We start from the raw sequence: 23,234 nt of genomic DNA on the forward strand, positions 1-23,234 counted from the left end.
TATCTCAGGGGACTTTTTTATTTCATATTTTGTAACTATCATGTGAATTCAAAAAGAGGTGTTGATAAACAAGACCACATACAGGTTTTCCGACATGTTCACGCAGCTGCTTGCAAAGTACTTGTTAATTATAAATTTGATCACATTAGAATACTAGTGAAATGAAAGCAGACATCGAAAATATATTGAGGATAGATTTTTGTTTCATATAAGGTGTTTCTAGGATCAGTTCATTTTGATGTATAAATATGTAAACATTTCTTAAAATTCAATAAATGTAAAACCTGCGTAAACATTACTTGACCCCGTATTAAAGGTCAATTAAATACAAACTAAACGGACACTGTAAAGCTGTAACAATGTTATAGAAAAAAAAATAAATAAACTGTACATTTTAATTAGAGGAAATTTGTCAAGTATAAATTTGAATTCTTCACAATGTACAATTAACTTCATATCAGCTGATGACGTAATGTGAAGACAATCATTTATCATATGTTTGGCCATTTAAGGAAACGATTCTAACCAATTAAGGGTCTTTGTAAAACTGAAAATGTTGGTTTAAATGTATGATATAAACCGGATCCGATACGTTTGACTACTAGATTGCAAAACAGTTTTTTTTTCACTATCAACTTCTTCACAGAAATCATTTTGATTTATTCTAAGTAAGAAACACTGTAAAATATTCAATTTTATATATTTTTAATGCAAATATGTTCAGGAACACGGATACATTGGGAGCAACTCGTTAATATTTATAGTCTGTAATCACGGATTTAAAACACAATAAACTTATCAACCATTTTTGTAGTATTGTAGTGAAAATATGCTTAACTAAAGGCAGGTAAATGACGGATATAGTAAAACAACAAAATGGGCTTTCAAGTACAAACCTGTGTAAACTGAACCCTGAATATTCCGAAATCCTGTCTAAACCATACACGTATTAAGTCCCTTATTATCAGTTTAAATTTATTTTGAACCCTGGTTAACCTAAAACACCTGTCCAAATCGAACTTATTTTAAAATCCGAACGAGGTTTTGTTTAGACAGATTTCACTGTACATGATTTACACACGTGGTAAATCAATAATCACTATAATGAAGGATTATCATCATGTGGTATTTCCTGTTTTCTATGTATTTGCGTCAATATGGCTTTCCTGACGTCACCAAGAAAGAAGGTGATGATACATAAATCATTATGATATACCTGACTGCGTGATATTTCCCTGCTTGGGAATTTATAAATCAATATATCAAAAGATGTTTAACTGACTTATATTTTAAGTACTTAACTGTCGGATTAACTATAAAAGGAATTTGAGCCGCTTTTTGTATTTGAATTCATCCAGTGTGTATCTTTGTGGGTTTTTAGGTGCTCTTTTACACTTTTTCTATCTTTTGGTTAAATTCACGTCTTTAATTTGTCAATATTGACTTCACTTCTACAGATAAGATCGCCCTATGCAGGTCCGCGTGTCAAAAGAATAGGCCTGCAGCAGCGCTAAGCTTGTCGTAAAAGGCGCTTAAATAGTGCTCAGAAACCTAGCCGGGGGCTAGGCGCTCTGCCCACAGAGCAACTGGGATGTGTGCCCCAGATGTTGGAATGGGGTACCCCTGGGGTGTTACATGCTGGGGTTGTCAGTCTATAATACGGAAAACCTGACCGCAAACCATAGTGGTGCACCGTGTTGGGAAAGATGCCACGTTCCTCGCAGGTTAAAGAACCCTGCTGTGGTATTCGATGGGAGTAGGAACCTTTGCGCTCCGCCACAGGAGGCTAAATTCCCTGACCCTACCCATCCTTTCCTTTTATCTTGTGGCAATCAAAATTGTTCGACCCTATTATCCTTGTGTCCCATCCTATTATCATTTCATCATCATTATTTCATGTTTATTTTATCATCGCTTTCATGTTCATTGCCTGAATATAGCTGAAATATTGCTGCTCGGGCGTGAAACCCCAACAATTAATCAATCAATCAATCAACAGATAAGATCAGTTCTAAACTCTCATAAAACTATCCTTGAACTGTCAGAAGAACAGTTTTATGACAGAAATAGATCGGTTCTAGAGTCAGCTCTTCTGATAGTCATAGCAGTAGATCCGGCTCTACTAGTAGAAATGGTTTCGTAGAGAATAATGAATTTGTGAACGGTAGCCACGTTTAAAAGGTAAAAAGGGAACTAAAATATGAATAAAAAGTTGAAACAAATTGTTAAATGTGAGCCCAAATTGTCGGCCTAACGACTTCGTCAAGGGCAAAGATTGTTTGTTTGTTTGTTTGTTGGGGTTTAACGTCCGAGCAGCAATATTTCAGCTATATTCAGACAATGAACATGAAATGGATGATAAAATGAACATGAAATGAAAAAAAAAGGATGGGTCACAAGGATAATAGGATCGACAAATTTTGATTGCCACTGGAAAAAGAGGGGATGGGTAAGGTCGGGCAATTTAGCCTCCTGTGGCGGAGCGCAAAGGTTCCTACTCCTATCGAATACCACAGCAGGGTTCTTTAACGTGCGAGGAACGTGGCATCTTTCCCAACACGATGCACCACTATGGTTTGCGGTCAGGTTTTCCGTATTATAGCCTGACAACCCCAGCATGTAAGACGCCAGGGGTACCCCATTCCACCACCTGGGGCACACATCCCAGTTGCTCTGTGGGCAGAGCGCCTAGCCCCCGGCTAGGTTTCTGAGCACTATTTAGTCGCCTTTTACGACAAGCTTAGCGCTGCTGCAGGCCTATTCTTTTAACACCCGGACCTGCACGGGGCTCAAGGGCAAAGAGTATTCAAGATAAAACTGTCATTCCCTACCACAGAGACAAGGTGCCCTTTAAAATGGATTTTTGACATTATGAGATATGTATCAAGTTCAAGATGAAAATTACTAAAACGAAAAGTAACTCTAAACAGGGTTATGGTGACTAAATAATGCGGATTTTGACATTCATTCCAAAGGGTTGAGCAGTGCCAAGTAAGATGATGGTACGCTGTTTTAGGAACGTTCGTTGTTTATCGCCTGAACATGTTTTCAAAAGAAGTTACTTTCGTGTCCTCAACTCTGTGGTTTTTATTCCGGAAAATGTACCCCGACTGGCCAATCCTTTCCATTGTTGACGCTTTGTTGTGTTATATAAAACAATCACCCAACATTTCTGTACAAAAAAAAACGACTGTCCGTACCATAGTCAGGCATATTTTAACTGATTCAGTCCATATATAACTGATAATGACTGTCAAAAGGACTGAGATAGGCTGATAATATTGGTACAGTCTTTTGTAGTAACTGTTTAAGGTACCATTTGACTGAATAAGTCACTTTTAAACTGTTTAAACTTATTTTGCGTTTATTCAGACACATCTTGACTGATTAAACGTACTTTGCGTTTTTTGGACTGACTAAACCCGATTTGCGTTTAATCAGACGTTGTTGAACTGGCTAAACTCATTTTGCGTTTAATCAGACATTTTTGGACTAATTAAACGTATTTTACGTCTAATCAGACGGTTTTGGACTGACAAAACCCAATTTGAGTTTAATCAGACATTTAAGGCTTATTCGAACATGCTTGCATATAAATGAATAAATTCATATTGCGTTCATTCGTGAACTTTTTATACTTGTTTATCTCCTGTTCTATGTTTCGTTGCTTACTTAACAATACATCTTATATTTTCTTTCTAAATTAAGATTTTCCTTGATATCATTACAATTAATCATTCAACTGTCCCTTAAACTCTCTTTCGATATCATAATATAACCTTATTTAAGAAAAACGTAAAGCTGTATCCACGCCGGTGTGGCATATCGCCTAAGGCGATACAGTATAGCTAAATAATAAACTTCCGGGGACTTCTCGCAAAATACATGCACATGCATGTAGACCATAGTCAGATTCATGTGGAGGAAGTCCATCAAATCCCACCCTAGAAAATATTGAAATTCTCTTTAAATCCCAGACCGCTCCCCTACACCCTCCGTATTTTAGATCCGCTGTTGTACACACGTCAAAGGTAAAATTCATTATAGTAGCATTAATTTAATATTGCTTCATTATACCAGCGATCCCCATGGGATGACACTAACATTTGATACAACACACTGTATACCTATATGATGGCAGTACAGACCTCAAATATACCTAATTCGAAATATTTTTTTGAAAATGGCAATATATGTATATTTAGAAAAAATACAGCCCAACCAAAACCATTGTCAATTTACATTGAACACCTCTGATTGATAACCAGTTTAAATGAACTACTGACGTTAGTCTTCTCTGGTTTCTACAGTTTCAAATCCAACTCCGTGCAAGCTAGGTCAAATAATAAGGCAAACCTCCAATATCGATGGTAAGGGAAAACTATTGACCAAACTTTACGACAAACGTGAAAACTTTTCATTCAGAATTGTCAACTTTCCTTTCATCTGTGGCAACATCCCTTCGGCTCCTGCGTATGGAGTGTTCATATCACAACTCATACGTTATGCCAGAGCTTGCCGAAACTACGCAGACTTTTTGTATCGCGCTAGAACTCTAACAAATAGGCTTCTGGAACAGGGTTATGTTGCTACAAGATTGAAGTCATCACTACAGAAGTTTTATGGTCGTCATCATGAACTCGTAGATCGTTATGATGTATCCATCAGCACCATGAAAACTGATTTATTCAACGGGTCATAGTTCACCTTTCCTCGTTTGTCTACCCCAGACTTGACTTTTTATGAGCAACTCGGCGGGTATTTCTAGAAATGCAGAGGACGCTTACCCTATAGGTGCACCTGGTCCATGCTCCCAGTTTGTAGTGGAGTCCGAGTTGCTCATTTACTTTTGTTACTTTGTATGTATGATTTTAGTTACTTTATGTTCTTTGTTGTGTATGTCTGTTTTCCATGTCTGGTCTTTGTCCCTGGATTACATTCTTTTGATTACCGCTATAACATTGGTTCCCTTGATTACTCTCTCCAACAAATTATTGAAATCAAAAGGCTTTATTTTCAAACTTACATAATGTTCTAGGCAGTTGTCATGTTCGTTTACATTGTATCATTTAAGATAATTTTATATTACTTATGAGTAGCATTATAATTCAGTTAATTTGCAGTAATTTATTCACCTACACTTGTATTAATAATCCTTTACCTGAGAACTGGACATTTATCTGTTGATAAGGTACATGTACTCGTATCGAACAACGTTCTTCAGTAGTCGTAAACATTTTAGGGGGTGGGGTGACATATATTTCACAAGATATACATACACACTGGGTGTTAATTGGTTTCGCTTATAGTTGTAAGAGATAAGACGAATTAAGCTATATGACAATTATAATTTAATCTTATGGTGATAATTATTATTTTTAAGATACGCAGGGTGGGGGTCTATAGCCCCTCTAGCTCCCCCGTTAATTCAGCAACTGTATCATACAAGTTTTAGTTAAATAAAAATACTGGTACTGATTTCAACCCAGGGGCCCATCCAGACACATTTACATAAATTCATTTTAGTGTTGTTTAAAGCATGTGATATCACTCGTGTGTCTCGTTTTACCATAAAGTAAAAGGAAGTGTTTAACTAGAGAAATAAGATCGTACATTTGTAGAAACTTTTATATTTGATATTAAGTTACATATTCATTTTTTTTAAATTGAAAAACACTATTTTTTCTTAAGTTGCAACTAAAATCACAGCTACTTTCATGAGTGTCGCCATTAAGTTAAGCGTATTTACCAATGCTAACATGTAACTTGTACATGTAAGACTTTTTTCCTGAAATCAAAGTCTTCCTTTGGTGGTATGGTACCTGGTCCTATTATTTCATTAAGATTTACGCGTCATGATAAGTAACCTGACTGTCTGTACATCGAATGTCTCCTTTTTACCTTTATTTTATCTTAATTTGGGAAGAAATATATGACGATTTATAGCTAAATAATATTTCAAAATCGAGTATTTGACATCACTTTACTTATTTCATATATACCTCATTACCAAAATAATCTATAATATTTGGAACTTGGAATCACCTTGTCGGTTGGTCCATCCGTCTGTATGAATTTCATCACAAAAATCTAGCCTTCCACTGGACAGATTAATTTGTAGTTTTGTATGCAGCAATATATACATATGGCATATGTTGAAAGCGGTCTTAGTTAGCCTCTAGTTTTAACATCCGGCTTAATTGGATTCCCATTTTAACTTACGGAATGATGCCGGCTTTTTTGTCAAAAGAACCCCAGGTCCCACTTGATGGATTAATTCAAAATAATAATATGCAGCATAATATTCGTGGGGTACATGTTGTTAGCAATTTTCGATATTGTGCAAGTGGAGGTATTTTCTCATAGCACAACAACGTGTGTAACTTTAAATTAGTGTATATAGTCTCTTAACAGAAAAATCGAAGATTTAATCAAATATCTACTCAGTAGCTTATACCGCCATTAAACCTACTGGATAGAAAATAGATTTTTATCGGTGTTGCATATGCGTACTAGTAACACTCGGGTATACCTTGTAAGAATAACCAACTGCGATGAGGTCTTAAGTGTAGTCCTGAAAATCCGGGAATTATATAAGAGCCACATTTTTCTTATACGGTAGCGTCCGTATGTATAGATGAAACGACAAAAAATTAAATTAAAAAGTCATGATTGTAATGAGCTATTCATTCAATACAATGCAGGGTATCATATTGAACGAACGAACGAAATTTTTTCTACCTGTAGGTCGTCCAGGTAATAAATCAAGGTTACCGCCTCAGGTGTCAAGATTACGTAATCGGGTACTCTTTTGATCTTTGTCTGTGCACTTGGACTCAAAGAACTATGGATTCGACCGACCGTAGACTGTCCGGGCCTTAAATTGCAAATCTGAAACATGAATTAATCGAAAATGAAATAGAGATACTAACGTCCAGGTTAGATGAAAAACATTCACCTATAGTGCGAATCTGTTATTTCATTCTGTCATTTAAAATTTGTGACTAACAAGTTTTTTTTGTAAATATTGCTTGATTTAGTCTTCCAGTGTACGATCTACGTGTATTACATTGAGGAGGTTCGATTTCGATATTTTTGGCGGAATATGTTCTGCAAATCAGTCTATCCCGAGATTCGGCATTATTTGCACAAACTTTTTAATTTATCATCGGCCAAACGTGATTGCATTGTATTTGTTGGGCAGTACAAATGGTATAGTACGACCGCTTAGAAAACTGTACGAGTTTGCAATCATTTTTGTCAATGAAGCCACGACAGTGGCTGAAATTGACCTAGGCATCCTATGAAAATCATAAATATCATAAATTGCGGTAGCACTCACATGCATCCGTGATCAATACCATTATGAATGGAAAAGAGTGAAACGTGAAATGGAAAGAAGTAAAAAATAACCATGAAATTGATAGTTAATCGAACAGCATGCAAGGGAAATTCCGCATTTTTCATTTCATTTAGAAATCCATGTAATATTTAGGCACTATTTAATGACTTGTTTCGTCGGCCTGTTGATCACGTGGTGAAAAATTGTTACAGTCACTGGCCATTTCATGCGTATGAATATCTCACGTGACCATAGAAGAAAAGTTTCCGAAGCTGACGGGGACGCCAAACGGGAAATAGTTTGATTATATTAGGTGAGTTACTGCACGAAAGCAATCCCTAATGTAGATATAATATTGTAAAAGTGGACAAAATTGCGTAAAATTCATTTTTAAAGGGTTTGCATTTTCAGTGGAAGTTTTGTCTTTATTTTTGATTTTCGTATTCTCATTATTAAAATAACTTTTTAAAATTTCATTTAAAATTGTGATTTTAGAGAAATTATTTTCATGGATTTAAAGGTGTAAATAAGTTAACTGTGTTATTTTATATATGGCATATTTGAGTCGAGTAGTATTCTTTGGCAGGTAAAAGTTCTTTGTCTAATTAGCCGCCAAAGTCAATTAAAGGATTACTTATCCCGCGCCCGAGCTTGGGTCCTTTTTTACGGAAATTTTTCATACGGTAACATTGTAGTTTTGAGCTAATTAAATCAAAAATGTCAAGCCTGATGAGGTTCCTTTATAAGCCATGCACACTTTACTTTCCTGACTTAGCTATGTGGAAATAAAATGTGTATAGGTTGAACCTCGTCTATTTTAAGGTTTGTAAAATTGTGACTGATTTCGATTATAATAGATTTTTGTTTAGAGTATTCTTTTTTCAAGTTTTGAGATGAAGCTTCCTTATTTTATATTTGAAGTTGAAAATTATCATATTGAATTTAGGTCTTTGCACTATGTTTAATAAATAACACGAAAGCGTTGCTTCAAAGTTCTGTCTACTTGTATATTTTATTTGTTTGTAATAATGTTAAAGGGAAAAGCTAAATTGATGTCTTATTTTGTATTTATATATTTTGGAAATTACTTAAATTGACTTGACTATGTGGAAATAAAATATGTAAAGGTTGAACTTCGTCTATTTTAAGGTCCCGCTAAGATGTGTGTCCGCCGAGTCCCGTAGAAATCGCACAATTAAAATCAAGCGAGTTTCCCCACAAAATTGAACTAATACGGAAAATAATCAAACACGGATAAATCGGTTACATCCCCTGAAAAGACCAATTCACTGCATAATATAGACACAATTACAGATACTATTTGCAAACAAGTTTTAATTATCTAAAGGGAAAGAATGGATATTTTTTTCTGTATCTGTAGCCCCGCTAGTACACTCGCGTCATCGCGTCATCCCGCCATCCTGGATTTCTCCAGTTGAGCATCATGACAAGTTTAAATATATTCTTTAATTTGCCTGACAATTTTTAGATGTAGACTTAAAATAGCTGAAAATAGTATTTGAGAGACAAAGTTTTTTTTCTAAAAATCCATTTTTTTCTATAATTTAAAAATTATAAATAGCATTTGATTTCTTTAGATAAATTTGTTTTAATTAAGGGAGGTAATTTTGTTGCATTAAGCAAAGGGGAGATAATTTTGATGAAATATTACACATCTTTTTTTTTTAAATATTACAACTTGATTGTGTCTTTAATACTTGTACTGTTTAAAAAAATCCATTAAACCATATCATGAGTTTTGAAAAAAATTAACAATTACAAGAACATTTTACAAGAAATTGAAACAAACAATTTGTTTCATGTGTATTATTTCTGTATTACTGTTTATGTAATATCTACAACAAAACAATTTAAATAGCATATCAAAAGGTGTAACAATCACCATACATAAGTTTTTTTTCTCTCTCTTTTACAAAGTATGAGCCGACAATAACAACTGAAATCCACTAGGGTATCTTTAAACATGTCATGTCTTGTAACATAAATCTGGACTGAAAAGATCACCAAAAGCTGCATAGGATATTCTTGGCATCTAGAGCTGTTTACTGCATATTCTTTTGATAATCCTGCAAAAAGATTTTCTCTTTTATCACACATGTAAGCATAGTGTAAGATAGTAATAATAAAGAAATAGGGAATCCACACTAATATAGCTCTCTGTACAAAAAAATGATAAAATCACAAGGATAATTATCATTCGATTAAAAATAAAGAAATAACATGACACACTGTGTTATATATTACATTTACAAGCCTAATCCATAACGTTCCAACAGACATATTTTCTACTATCTACACCAAGACTGGTTATGAAACAGAATAGCTTGTTGTATTAGTTTTTCCTCACTCATGTGTCTATCATCCATACAAATTGTACATGTGAAATTCAGTGTGCTTACAGTGAAAAAGCAATACCTCAGATTACAAAATATCAAATCATTAAATAGAATATTTTGACAAACAAGTCAGAGATGAACGTACTGAGTTTCACAGTTGATTATCTTCTTACCCATGTTGAACATACCGGTACTACTATTATGGCAACACTGGCTGCACATTCTCTGGCATCAGCTTTATAATATATCAGATTTCAAGTTGATTTTCAAGTCTTTTTCATTTCAGTATTTATTATGTGGAAAACGTAGGAAACTACTTAAAATCCATTTTATACACCTAAGGAAGGCAAAAAGGAGAAAAAATTAAAATTACCAATACATGTGTAACATTACAGTAAATATAAAGCATAATATTACATGGTACTGTATATATATATACAGTGCCATGTACAAATATGCTTTATATTTACTGTAATGTTACACATGTATTGGTAATTTACATATACATTATCTCCGTGCAGGTCCGGGTGTTAAAAGAATAGGCCTGCAGCAGCACTAAGTTTAAAGGCGACTAAATAGTGCTCAGAACCCTAGCCGGGGGCTAGGGCGCTTTGCCCACAGAGCAACTGGGATGTGTGCCCCAGGTGGTGGAATGGGGTACCCCTGGCGTGTTACATGCTGGGTTGTCAGGCTATAATACGGAAAACCTGACCGCAAACCATAGTGGTGCACCGTGTTGGGAAAGATGCCATGTTCCTCGCACGTTAAAGAACCCTACTGTGGTATTCTCCCGGAGTAGAAACCATAGGGCTCCGCCACAGGAGGCTAAATTGCCCGACCCTACCCACCTCTCCCGATTTCCAGTGGCAATCAAAATTTCTCGACCCCATTGTCCTTGTGTCCCATCCCTTTTTCATTTCATCATTATGTCATGTTCATTTTATCATCAATTTCATTTTCATCGTCTGAATATAGCTGAAATATTGCTGCTCGGACGTAAAACCCCAACAAACAAACAAACAAACAAACATATACATTATATACTGAATATGTCAAAATCTGCATCACATATGGTATCAACCTTCAACCCATGTCACCCCTTTGGCTGGTGGCACTTGGGGTGATACAGGAGTCTCTGGTTGATACTGCATGCGATACATATTTTGACATGTCATTTTCTTTATATTCAGCATATATATTTTAAGATCTTTATTGGTGTGTTATCTTAGATATATCTATCTGTCCATGTAATAATGTATCGACCATCTCATTTTTTAAACTATGAATGTGAGTACTTTGGGAAAGTATGATATAACAAATAGTTCATGATACCCGAGTCAAAATGCAATATATGGACCTACTGGTTGCCGAAAAATATTCAGAAATCTCAGCTGCACATGGTACAGATTAATTTATATAAGTTTGTATATGGCTCTTAGCATCGTGAACTATTTGCTAAACTGTAAACATGTTTAAACGTAACAATATCAAGCATAGATCAAATGACAGGTATGTCTCGCATACACCTCCTGAAATGGGGTGGGGATTGTGCCAGAAATCATTATTTTTCACAAATTGTACTACAAACACTATCTTTTCTCACTTCAATCTGCGTTTAGTCCTATAATCACTCCCTTCTCCCCCTTCTAAAATCCTAGATCCACCCTGAATATACTACTATTTTCTTACCAGTATACTGTAAATTAAAAAAATTATCATGATGATTGATCATTTAAAAAAATATGACTTAAAATGGAAATAATAAAGACTTGCATTATGTTTGTTATCAGGTCAGCATAAGTAGCATAATATTCAATGGAGATTTGTTACATATTGGATGAAATCAGGGTTTCAATTCTACCATATATACTCAAAAGCTACTGTTCCAGTGCTTCCATACACAAATGAGTATGTGCAGATTTTTTATAGAAATAAATTATTTCAGAGACATGCTTTTTTATCATTCAGTACAAATAAAATAACCTCACGTTTTGCCAAGCGATATTTCCGTGTTACTTAGAATTAGAACAACAAAAGCCTAGATCAATATTCTATTAACATCAGACATAATTGAAAAATATTTTCCAGAGAGAAGGGCAAAAAATCCAAGTTTGAGTTAAGTAAAAAATGGATTTTTCTTCAATTTTGAATTGTTTTTCCAAACTTGAAAGTAAATCTGATGCTTGACCACACACCTTTCCTTGGGCATGTTTTCTTTCGAGGCTAGAAATAATCAGGGATACACCAGCAAAGGCAGATCCAAAGGTAGACCCCAGGTGTGTCATCCCATGCCATGCAGCCGCCTTATGCTTGTAAAGGTTTGGCTATTATATAATAAATATTAAAATCCCTAGAGCAGTGGCAGATCCAGATGGGGTGGAGGAAACCCCCCTACAATTTGGGAAGGATTTCTTGAAAATCCCCCGCCCCATTTCCAAATTTGATTCATGCCTCCTACCCCGCCTCCTGATGAATGTCCTACCCTTCTTAGGTCAGTCACCCCGCCTCCTATTTGAAATTTCTGAATTTTCCACTTCCCAGTAATACCCAGAAGGAAGGTAAGTTCAAACATGCAATGAAATGGCTGGTGACATAACTTTGTCCAATATAGAAAGTTTGTTTGTTTGTTTGTTGGGATTTAAAGTCCGAGCAGCTATATTCAGACGATGAACATGCAATTGATGATAAAATGAACATGAAATGATGATGAAATGAAAAAATGGATGGGCCACAAGGACAATGGGGTCAACAATACTTGATTGTCATTGGAAATAGGGAGAGGTGGGTAGGGTCGGGCAATTTAGCCTCCTGTGGCGGAGCCCTATGGTTCCTACTCCGGGAGAATACCACAGTAGGGTTCTTTAACGTGCGAGGAACGTGGCATCTTTCCCAACACGGTGCACCACTATGGTTTGCGGTCAGGTTTTCCGTATTATAGCCTGACAACCCCAGCATGTAACACGCCAGGGGTACCCCATTCCACCACCTGGGGCACACATCCCAGTTGCTCTGTGGGCAGAGCGCCCTAGCACCCGGCTAGGGTTCTGAGCACTGTTTAGTCGCCTTTTACGACAAGCTTAGCGCTGCTGCAGGCCTATTCTTTTAACACCCGGAAACAATTAATTGTCCTAGAGACGGCTCTTCCGAGAGTTCCCCTGAGAGGAGGTTAGAACTGATCTTATCTGTACATTTGACCAAAATTTCACAAAGTTTTAAGCCAAATGGGACAAAAGTGAGATTTGACTTTTGTTTGTATTTTCAATAAATGTAGATTAATTTAAAGAGCATTTAATTTCTTGCTCAGCCCTCAAAATGCATCACCATTATTAGAAATCATAAATCACCGTATCTTGACTGAATAATACACACGTACAGGATTAATTGCAGCATTTACCTTCATTTCTTTGAAAACACCTTAAAATAACAATGTTTGTTATGTTTAGGATACCCTGAAACACACATAAAACACATGTTTACATAAAAATAATAATAAAAAAAAACATTCATTACTCATTATTTTAGATAACACTGAGTATTTTTCAACAAAGGACTGATATATAAAAGAAATTTGCTAAGAGACCTATTGAGATACATTTCCTAATACCCCTGATTCAGGAGTCTGAATGGCGTTCAATGCAATCAGAATAGTCAGTACTTGCTATGGTGTAGAGAATCAATCGTGAAATGTTAACATCATATGCATGAGATGAAGGTTGATTGATTGATTGTTGGGGTTTAACGTCCGAGCAGCAATATTTCAGCTATATTCAGACGATGAACATGAAATGGATGATAAAATGAACATGAAATGATGATGAAATGAAAAATGGGATGGGACACAAGGATAATAAGGTCGACAAATTTTGATTGCCACTAGAAAAAGGGGTTGGATGGGTAAGGTCGGGCAATTTAGCCTCCTGTGGCGGAGCGCAAAGGTTCCTACTCCTATCGAATACCACAGCAAGGTTCTTTAACGTGCGAGGAACGTGGCATCTTTCCCAACACGGTGCACCACTATGGTTTGCGGTCAGGTTTTCCGTATTATAGCCTGACAACCCCAGCATGTAACATGCCAGGGGTACCCCATTCCACCACCTGGGGCACACATCCCAGTTGCTCTGTGGGCAGAGCGCCTAGCCCCCGGCTAGGTTTCTGAGCGCTATTTAGTCGCCTTTTACGACAAGCTTAGCGCTGCTGTAGGCCTATTCTTTTGAAACCCGGACCTGCACAGGTCCATGAGATGAAGGTACATTGCTGCACAGGTAAAGAAAATTTATAATTTTAAAACTAAATTCGTCTCTTTTATCATAAATCTTAGTGCTGAGATGTAGGTAAAGGGAAGATGCACAACAAACTGTTTTTGTAGTCTTCTTTATCTTGAACTCTGGTGGATATATTGAAGGTAACCATTTACCAAAAAAGGGTTGTTAATGGACAATGCATCATCATTATATCTGTGTGTAGTGTTAAAGAAATCTTTTATACCTTTATGTTTTGCATGATTTTGAAGCGAAGTTTCGTATGAATATAAAAAACAGATCCGTTAGGAAAGGAGCACAGTTAGTGCCAAGATGTTGCTGAAAAAAAATAGTTTAAATGAATTAATTCACGATAAACGGAGAAGCAACCACGATATCGCTGATATATGTCTTCCATTGGTCTTATTCCACGGAAAGAGAACAATTTTCTGGGGAGTTTCACAATAATTAGTTGTCTTGCTTTTAAAAGCACAGAAAAGTGTATTTCCATTTTGACCCTTAACACATATTGTCATATGTTAGCGAACATAAGAAATTTTGCTAGTAACAATGTACATAAAGCAATTATCTTCATGTATGAAAAAAATATTATAATAAAAAATTATAATAAGTGCATTGTTCGTTACAAATTACATATAATATGTGCTAACGATAGCATATATTATTGAAAATGTAAATGCATATTTGTCAAATAATTATAGTTCACATCTGCTTATCTGTTTATATAAACAAAGTTTGAATAGAATAAAAATATACCCCATACGTCTGACCAATGGACAGACAGGAGTCAGATGGTTACCACAGCAACACTAAGCCTAAATATACAATAAAAGTATAGCCAAGTTTATCAACAATTGAAGAGAAACAGGTATAATGATAACGTGTAAAATACATGCACATTTTGTATCTGTATTCAAGTAAAGGTAATGTATGTCTACAGTTGATATTTTTAAACAATGGTATAAATGTACATGTCTAACATCTGTAATTACACATAAAATGATCAGGGTTTGACCCACAGCAAATTATTATATACTTCATTAAACAGACCAACATTCCCAGAAATACTGCTTGATTCTCTGAATTCGAAAGGTGTAGATATATTTATTTTTAAGTCATTTAGTTCACTAAGAACCTCACACAATTCTTCATCATTTCTACTATTGTTATTTTGGTTACTCTTTGATCATCTTTATATGGAACTTAGCAAAGAACTCATTGCTTCCAGTGCAAAAGTCCAGTTATTTGGCAAATGTATGTCTGCCATAACAATCACAATCATTTCTAATTTGAAATGAAATTGTCATTCATATACTGCTCAACTTCAGAAGAAAAAGAAATTGTTTGATTTTAGTGCACATCAATCCTTATTCGTTGATACATCAAGGGGTACACCTAAGGTCAGTGATATGTTTGTATCATATTCAATTTTCCCCCAAGCCCACCAATCTTTCATTTAACACAGAATAAAATCAGTCGAGTTAATTTGATGCTTACATGAGATTGATGAAAAGTGCTGCATACAAACGTTCTAATTATTTGTAAGAGTGTCCCTTACCCTAGACCTACCTCCCTAATTTCCTTATTACTCTCATTAGATTGATTATCATATATTCAAACGTTCAAAAACGTTCTAAACTGCCATTATTCTGTTTAACGGTGATGTCACAGTCTATATTGCGTAACGTTGTCATTGGAAATTGCCAATTTTTTTAGTATCATAGCAGTAGCCGGACATAAGAAATGATCAGGCAGTGAGAAAATAGCAAAATTGATAAAGTTGCCGATAATTAGTGAATGTCCAACAACGTGCACATTCTACTATGACGTCTTACATAAGAGGGCTAAATATTTTTAAGCATGTCTGTTTTATTGACAGACTATAAACATTCAAGACATTTTAGTTCTGTCGATTTTGTTATAAGTGTATAGTGTAGTATGAAATCCGTTTTGCTGTATATTTAGGGGTCAGTCTAAGGTAGAGTAGGAATTTTTGCAGCGTTCAATATAGGTTAAATAAATTAAATTTAATATATCTTTAGCTGATATGTCGTCAATTCGCAACATGCCATATATTGTTTTATATCAATGTACCTTAAACTAGATTTCACCTTTGAATTGGAATAGTTGCTTGTAGAAGATAAAAGCCTTTATTTTGTGCTTTCATTTCTTCACATATACTTGATATTTTTCAATCATTTTTATGCATGTCCCTTTCAAATCAACAACAAATAAATGAAAGAATAGATATGCATACCTCATATTTAAAACATATATATCTTAAAATATTATTAAGGCTTATGCGTTTGTAAGTACTGCAGAAACTATATTTTTTTCTGTTTGCCTGGTTTTCCCTAACTGACACTTAAATCCTGTTGAGAGTACATATAAGTACAATAATAAAGCATATATTTGAAGCAGAGTTATTCATGCATTTTCTTAAAATGCAAATTAAGCTTCAATAAAAGTTTATATTACAGAAGTTAGATGAAATGAAGAAAAAACACGCTTAATATCCAAACTTATTCATAGATATAGCATTCTAAAAACTTGATTTGGTAAGTTTATTTATCGAAAAGTATATATTATTATGTTCATAACATATTAACTTGTTTACTATGTTCCCATGCGTTAAAAGTTTAAATCATATATCCTCAATGAGTCCACGTGCGGCTTAATAGTCATTTTCAGTCGGAACTAGTTCTTTTATTTTTTAGTTAAAACTTAATAATAATAAAAATAATAATAATAATAATAATAATATAAATTAGCCCTGTGCAGGTCCGGGTGTCAAAAGAATAGGCCTGCAGCGGCGTTAAGCTTGTCGTAAAAGGCGACTAAATAGTGCTCAAAACCCTAGACGGGGCTAGGGCGCTCTGCCCACAGAGCAACTGGGTTGTGTGCCCCAGGTGGTGGAATGGGGTACCCCTGGCGTGTTACATACTGGGGTTGTCAGGCTATAATACGGAAAACCTGACCGCTAACCATAGTGGTGCACCGTGTTGGGAAAGATGCAAAGCCATAATCATTTATTATAGATATCATTCTATAATAAAACATTTATTGTACGAAGTATGATATTGTTCTTTCTTTCTTTGTCATATGAGGTAAGGTCCAAATTTATGTAGTAATCTTAATGAATACATTTTGACATAAAGTGTCTTAATCTACTGTTAAGAAATCGATCAGAGACGAAGGGAGGTCGAGTTTGATTATTCTATTGGGTTGTTTGGCATGTCGAATAATTTCAAACGTGATTCCTATGAGGAAAAAAATCCCTTTAAGATCATAACCTGAAAATAAACTTCTTACATTCATATTTGCTAATCGAATGTATTTATTGACTTAAATTATTTTGACATACACACCAGAAATGAATACCCACTGATACCACATTGTCGTTATTGGTATACAAAAAACAAAAAAACACATCTTGTCTCATGTAAATGACCTTGACCTTCAATGCTACTCGTAAGTTGCAGGTACGCCTTGTGTTTATAAAACATGCTAAGTTGTTCAAATTATTGAGGTCGTGGGGTTGATATGTTCGTCCTTAATACAAGAAGAATGTAAGTTTTAGGATTAATCGTCAATACCAGACAAAATGTCTCTCTTAATTTTAGAATTTTACTGCAACCTCTCGGTTAAAAAAATGGAAAACAAAGTTGTTTTCTCGCTTGGAAATATCCTTTCAGACTATTTACCCTTTTATTTAAAGTCATGGTATTGAATCTAGTGTCTCCTGAATACTAAAATAATCGTAATATGGTTCAACCAGCCGTAGTTTTCTCGTATTGCCCAACCACATGTACACTTCCTTTTTGTATCTGTGTGTAATGAGCTACTGTGGCGCCGCCTTTGTTTTGACGGCGTAAACATTATGAATATTTATAAAACAGTGTGCGACCTTGACGTTGTTGTATTAAATATAGAGAACACGTGTAGGAAAGACATACTTATTTTACAGATAGATTTTCTCTGTAGTAAAATATCAGACATTTCATTACAGGTCTAAGATATTTTAGAGTTCCGTGAACCTATTTTTGTGAAGTTCTTACTGATAATTTATGACTATCGGGGATTATTTTCCCATTAATTCGGGTTTCCTCGATAGGTCTATCGAAAACCGGTGGTTGTCCTGATATCATAGTGTATAAGAGAACACAAACTTAATTCTAGGTTTTTTCAGTCTGGAAGTTCTTGGTTTGATGTACTGAAGTTAATATGTTTGGTTATTTAAACCTGGCTATTGAAATGATTTTCCGTACATTTTGGAAAATATAGTTGGAGATTCTGGCTATTAATTGCCTGCACTTGTTTTTTTGCTGTGCATAGCTGTCTACTAGATATCTTCCAAATTAAAATTTAGATCTGTGATGTTTCTTGGCTATACCTGTAGTGAAGAACACAAATAAAATATTATTCTGTGGTTCTGACACATGTAGACTCAAACTTTGGGCTTCCATGTTGTAGAATGTTTAAATTTCTAGCAGCTCTCCTTTTTTTAAATAAATTACAATTATGCCTAACCTTATCTCACCCAGTCATAGAAAGGGTTGTCCAACTGTGCGACCTGGATAATACTTGTCTGTTGACAGTATTAAAGGTGCATTTCAATACGAAATTCTAACTCCTGTATATTAGGAATTAGTTAATCATATCATAAATAAGGAAACATGTATTTCCTAAGATAATCTAGGAGGTACTGATACCATCAATATTTTTTCTTTATTACTATCAATTAAGAATAATACAGTATGAAATGACTAGACAATTATTGAAAGTAGGGTTTACAGTTAAGTTGGCTGGTTGAACACATGGCGCTATGGTACATGTACAAAGACACATTAAAAACTGAACAGATTCATTCTGTTACAAATCTAAGAAAATGTGATCGTTTCTTCTGTGAATAATAGCTTATCTTGTACTATGAGGTTCCTGTGTACCTTTCAAACATAGGCTGTGGCAGCAAATTAACCGTACACCAAATTACAAAGTTCGGTGAACTGTTACAATACTTAACGCAAGCGTTGTCTTATCGTGAGAAGATGTTACACATTTGTTTCAGCTTCGATCGATGAGAAAAGCCGCTAAACAGATTCCTTACATCCCATTCACACTTCAAAATATACTTACAGGTGAACATGGGTCAGTTAATCCAGCTTTACAAATTAATAGATACATTCTGCTCCATATTTGTGTGTTCAGGTAGTTGTCCTGATTAAGCTTTTTGGTTTTGTCAAAAATAAAAAGCCCCGTGCAAGTCCGGGTGTTAAAAGAATAGGCCTGCAGCAGCGCTAAGCTTGTCGTAAAAGGCGACTAAATAGTGCTCAGAAACATAGCCGGGGGCTAGGCGTTCTCCCCACAGAGCAACTGGGATGTGTGCCCCAGGTGGTGGAATGGGGTACCCCTGGCGTGTTGCATGCTAGGGTTGTCAGGCTATAATACGGAAAACCTGACCGCAAACCATAGTGGTGCACCGTGTTGGGAAAGATGCCACGTTCCTCGCACGTTAAAGAACCTTGCTGTGGTATTCGATAGGAGTAGGAACCTTTGCCCTCCGCCACAGGAGGCTAAATTGCCCGACCTTACCCATCCCCTCTTTTTCCAGTGGCAATCAAAATTTGTCGACCCTATTATCCTTGTGACCCATCCTTTCTTTTTCTTCATTTCATGTTCATTTTATCATCCATTTCATGTTCATTGTCTGAATATAGCTGAAATATTGCTGCTCGGACGTTAAACCCCAACAAAACAAAACAAAACAAAAATAAAAATACCACTTCTGGCTTTAACGATAATGACAGCTTCTCACGCAAGTTATACGCTTACATGTTTGTTTTTTGATATGCTGTATGTACCAGAACGCATAAGACTTTCGAAAAACACAGCAGTCTCGCATGACAGGACATGTCGTTATGAGTTATGATGTGATATGGCTATTAATAATAACTGAACATTGTAGCAACATTGTGGATGTGTAATTACTGTTTTTATTTTACATATGATATCATGTACTTATATACCATGAATCTAATTTGATGAAACAAATTATAACATACTCCTTTAATTTAATGATGACAGATGAAATTAATGTCGTGTCAATGCTATGTAGGGTCATTTATCAGCTTATGGTGTGCTCCAAAAACAGCTAGTTAAGCACAAAAGAGACCACTTTTTGGATTTCACAACATCATCTAGAAAAAGTAAAATAACTTGTAGACTACTCGAAAATAATTATCTTGTTACTTTTAAGTCATTGCTTCTCCATCAAGAACGCGGAATTTAAGGGGTAGTGCGACATTGCTCATTGGCTCAGAGTCGGAATAATGTGTCCAAGTAAGTTGACAGATCTACCTACGGACTGTTGCTCCTGTGATCTAGCACATGAAAGATCCCACTCAGCGTGTTGGACTAGTACAAACAGGTATCTTGACTTGATCAATCGTTGTCGCCTTCAAATACATGGAATATCTATGCCATATGACGTTAAGCCATAATCAATCACTTAATATGATATAAAATTCAAGTTAGACCAGTCTTACAATTAGGCTGAGAAATATCAGTGAAAATTCGGTACAAAGGTTTACATATACAAAATACCAATTATGTATAAATTTAAAATAACTTTATACAAAAGAGCCACATAAATCAGTGTCTGAAATGTTCCATTGTAATTATTAATACAATTATTTACATAATCAATGAAAAAGCTCATTTAATTCCAAGCCGTAACATTCTCCAGAAAAAAACTATTATCATTTATTATAGATATCATTCTGGAATAAACATATTTATTTTACGAAGTATGATATTGTTCTTTCTTTGTTTGTCATATCAGGTAAGGTCCAAATTTATGTTATAATCTTAATGGATACATTTTGACATGAAGTGTCTTAATCTAGTCTTAGGATATCGAACAAAGACGCATGTAGGTCGAGTTTGATTAATGTATTGTGTATTTGGTATGACATGTCGAATAATGTCTACCCCGTGCAGGTCCGGGTGTCAAAAGAATAGGCCTGCAGCAGCGCTAAGCTTGTCGTACAAGGCGACTAAATAGTGTTCAGAAACATAGCCGGGGGCTAGGCGTTTTCCCCACAGAGCAACTAGGATGTGTGCCCCAGGTGGTGGAATGGGGTACACCGGGCGTGTTCCACGCTGGGGTTGTCAGGCTATAATACGGAAAACCTGACCGCAAACCATAGTGGTGCACCGTGTTGGGAAAGATGCCACGTTCATTGCACATTAAAGAACCCTGCTGTGGTATTCGATAGGAGTAGGAACCTTTGCGCTCCGCCACAGGAGGCTAAATTGCCCGACCCTACCCATCCCTCCCTTTTATCTTGTGGCAATCAAAGTTTGTTGACCCTTTTGTCCTTGTGTCCCTTCCCATTTTTTCATTTCACCATCATCCATTTCATGTTCATCGCCTGAATATAGCTGAAATATTGCTGCTCGGGCGTTAAACCCCAACAATCAATCAATCGATTATTTCGCAAGATGCAAGAATGCCTTGTGCGTATAAAAAATGCTGAGTAAGCTGTTCAAATTATTGAGGTTGCAAAGATGATATTGACGTCGTTAATAAAAAATGTGAGTTTTAGGATTGTTCAATAATACTTAAGGCAACCGTTGTCTTGTCGTGAGAAGACGTTACACATATTTTTCAGCTTCGATCGATGAGACATGCTCAAAACTCATGCCTAGTACCACGTTCACACTTCATAATTTACTTACGGAGGAACACGGGTTAGTTAATCCAGCTTTGTTAATTCTTGTTCACACTTCTTCTCATAGCTGCACCGATTTAGCGTTTTTGTCAAAAATAAATATACCACTGTTGGCTTAAAAAAGAATTTCAGCTAGTCACGCAAAGTATACGCTTACATGTTTATTTATTAGAATGCTGTATGCACGTATAAAATGCTGAGTCAGCCAATATTTTTAAATAATTTCCAAATTGAAAAGTAGCCATCTGTAATTTTTCACAATAGATTCATTAAAATGACGCCATAGAATGTTCCACATTTCACTGACAACAACTCCATCTTTTTCTGACTTTAACCTTTATAAAAAATGATCCGGATAAATTTATTCGAGCCCAATCCGGGTGTGAACGGGGTATAACTTACGTAACACACTCCAGTGTGTTAAAATATATTTTACCATAACGCCACATGTCGTTACGGATTATGATTTGATAGGGCTTTGAAATGAACTGAACATCATAGAACATTGTGGATGTCTGATTACTATCTTTGTTTTCCATATGATATCAAGTATTCATATGTCATGGATCTGATTTAATAAAAACAAATTATAACACAATCCTTTAATTTAATGATTACAGATTAAATTAATGTCGTGTCAGTGCTATGTAGGGTTATTAATCAGTTTAGGTTGTGCTCCAAATACAGCATATTAAGGACAGGAGAGACCACTTAGGGAAAATAACTGGGAAAATATAGACTACTCGAAAAAATATTACCATGCTACTTTAAAGACATTGCTTCTCCACCAAGTACGCGGAATGTAAGGGTTAGAGTGACTGCTGGTTGGCTCGGAGTCAGAATAATGTGTCCAAGTAAGTTGACAGGCCTACCTGCAGACTGTTGCTTCTGTGATCTAGCACAAGAAAGATCCCACTCAGCGTGTCAGTCTGGTATAATGCGGGATATCTTGACTTGATCAATCGTTGTCGTCCTAAATAAATGAATTATTCATACTATATGATGTTAAACCATAATCAATCACTTGATATGATATAAAATTCAGGTTAGACAAGTCTTACTACTAGGCTGAGAAATATCACCGAAGATTCGGCACAATGGTTTACATGTACAAAATACCAATTACGTGTTAATTTAAGCTAACTACATATTTCCGTTATTGAACTTTGAGAGACCATATCTATTGTTTTAAAATTTATTATGCTACAATGTAATCGTTCGAAATTTTGTTATTGTTATTATAAGGCATATTTGATATAAATGTTGCGATATAGATATATTTTGACAGAAGTGAATACGGTAGTTTGAAGTTATACTTTTGTAGCTTAAATACATGTACAATCGGTCTCTCAAATCTTTATTAAAACACGGAAACCGTCAAGTAATCTTCTTCATCAGGGATTCGTTCAGCGTTTGTTTATATTTTCACTACAGTTGTTTTACACTTGTCATTACACAATTTTATTGATCGATGTGAACTATTTATCTCACAAACAGGACATAGTATCTTCTGTTAGATTCCACATCTTACCACATTGACAAC

General features: G+C 35.4%; 1 long non-coding RNA gene across 2 annotated transcripts; it reads right to left on the reverse strand.

The window, feature by feature from the left end:
* Positions 1 to 5,232: 5,232 nt before the first annotated feature.
* Positions 5,233 to 17,824, reverse strand: LOC148607619 (uncharacterized). 2 transcript variants are annotated; one of them, XR_015915085.1, is made up of 3 exons: positions 17,663 to 17,819; positions 9,246 to 9,429; positions 5,233 to 6,891 (listed from the first exon to the last, which is right to left on the reverse strand). It is a non-coding gene; the product is annotated as an uncharacterized LOC148607619 (long non-coding RNA). The 2 variants fall into 2 exon arrangements; XR_015915084.1 differs by lacking the exon at positions 5,233 to 6,891 and adding an exon at positions 9,845 to 10,036 and having other exon boundaries at positions 7,178 to 9,429; positions 17,663 to 17,824.
* Between the last annotated feature and the right edge of the window lie 5,410 nt (positions 17,825 to 23,234).

This window comes from Perna viridis, chromosome 9 (assembly GCF_037379345.1).
Source record: "Perna viridis isolate PV_CMFRI_1.1 ecotype Kerala chromosome 9, ASM3737934v1, whole genome shotgun sequence".
Classification (NCBI taxonomy): domain Eukaryota; kingdom Metazoa; phylum Mollusca; class Bivalvia; order Mytilida; family Mytilidae; genus Perna; species Perna viridis.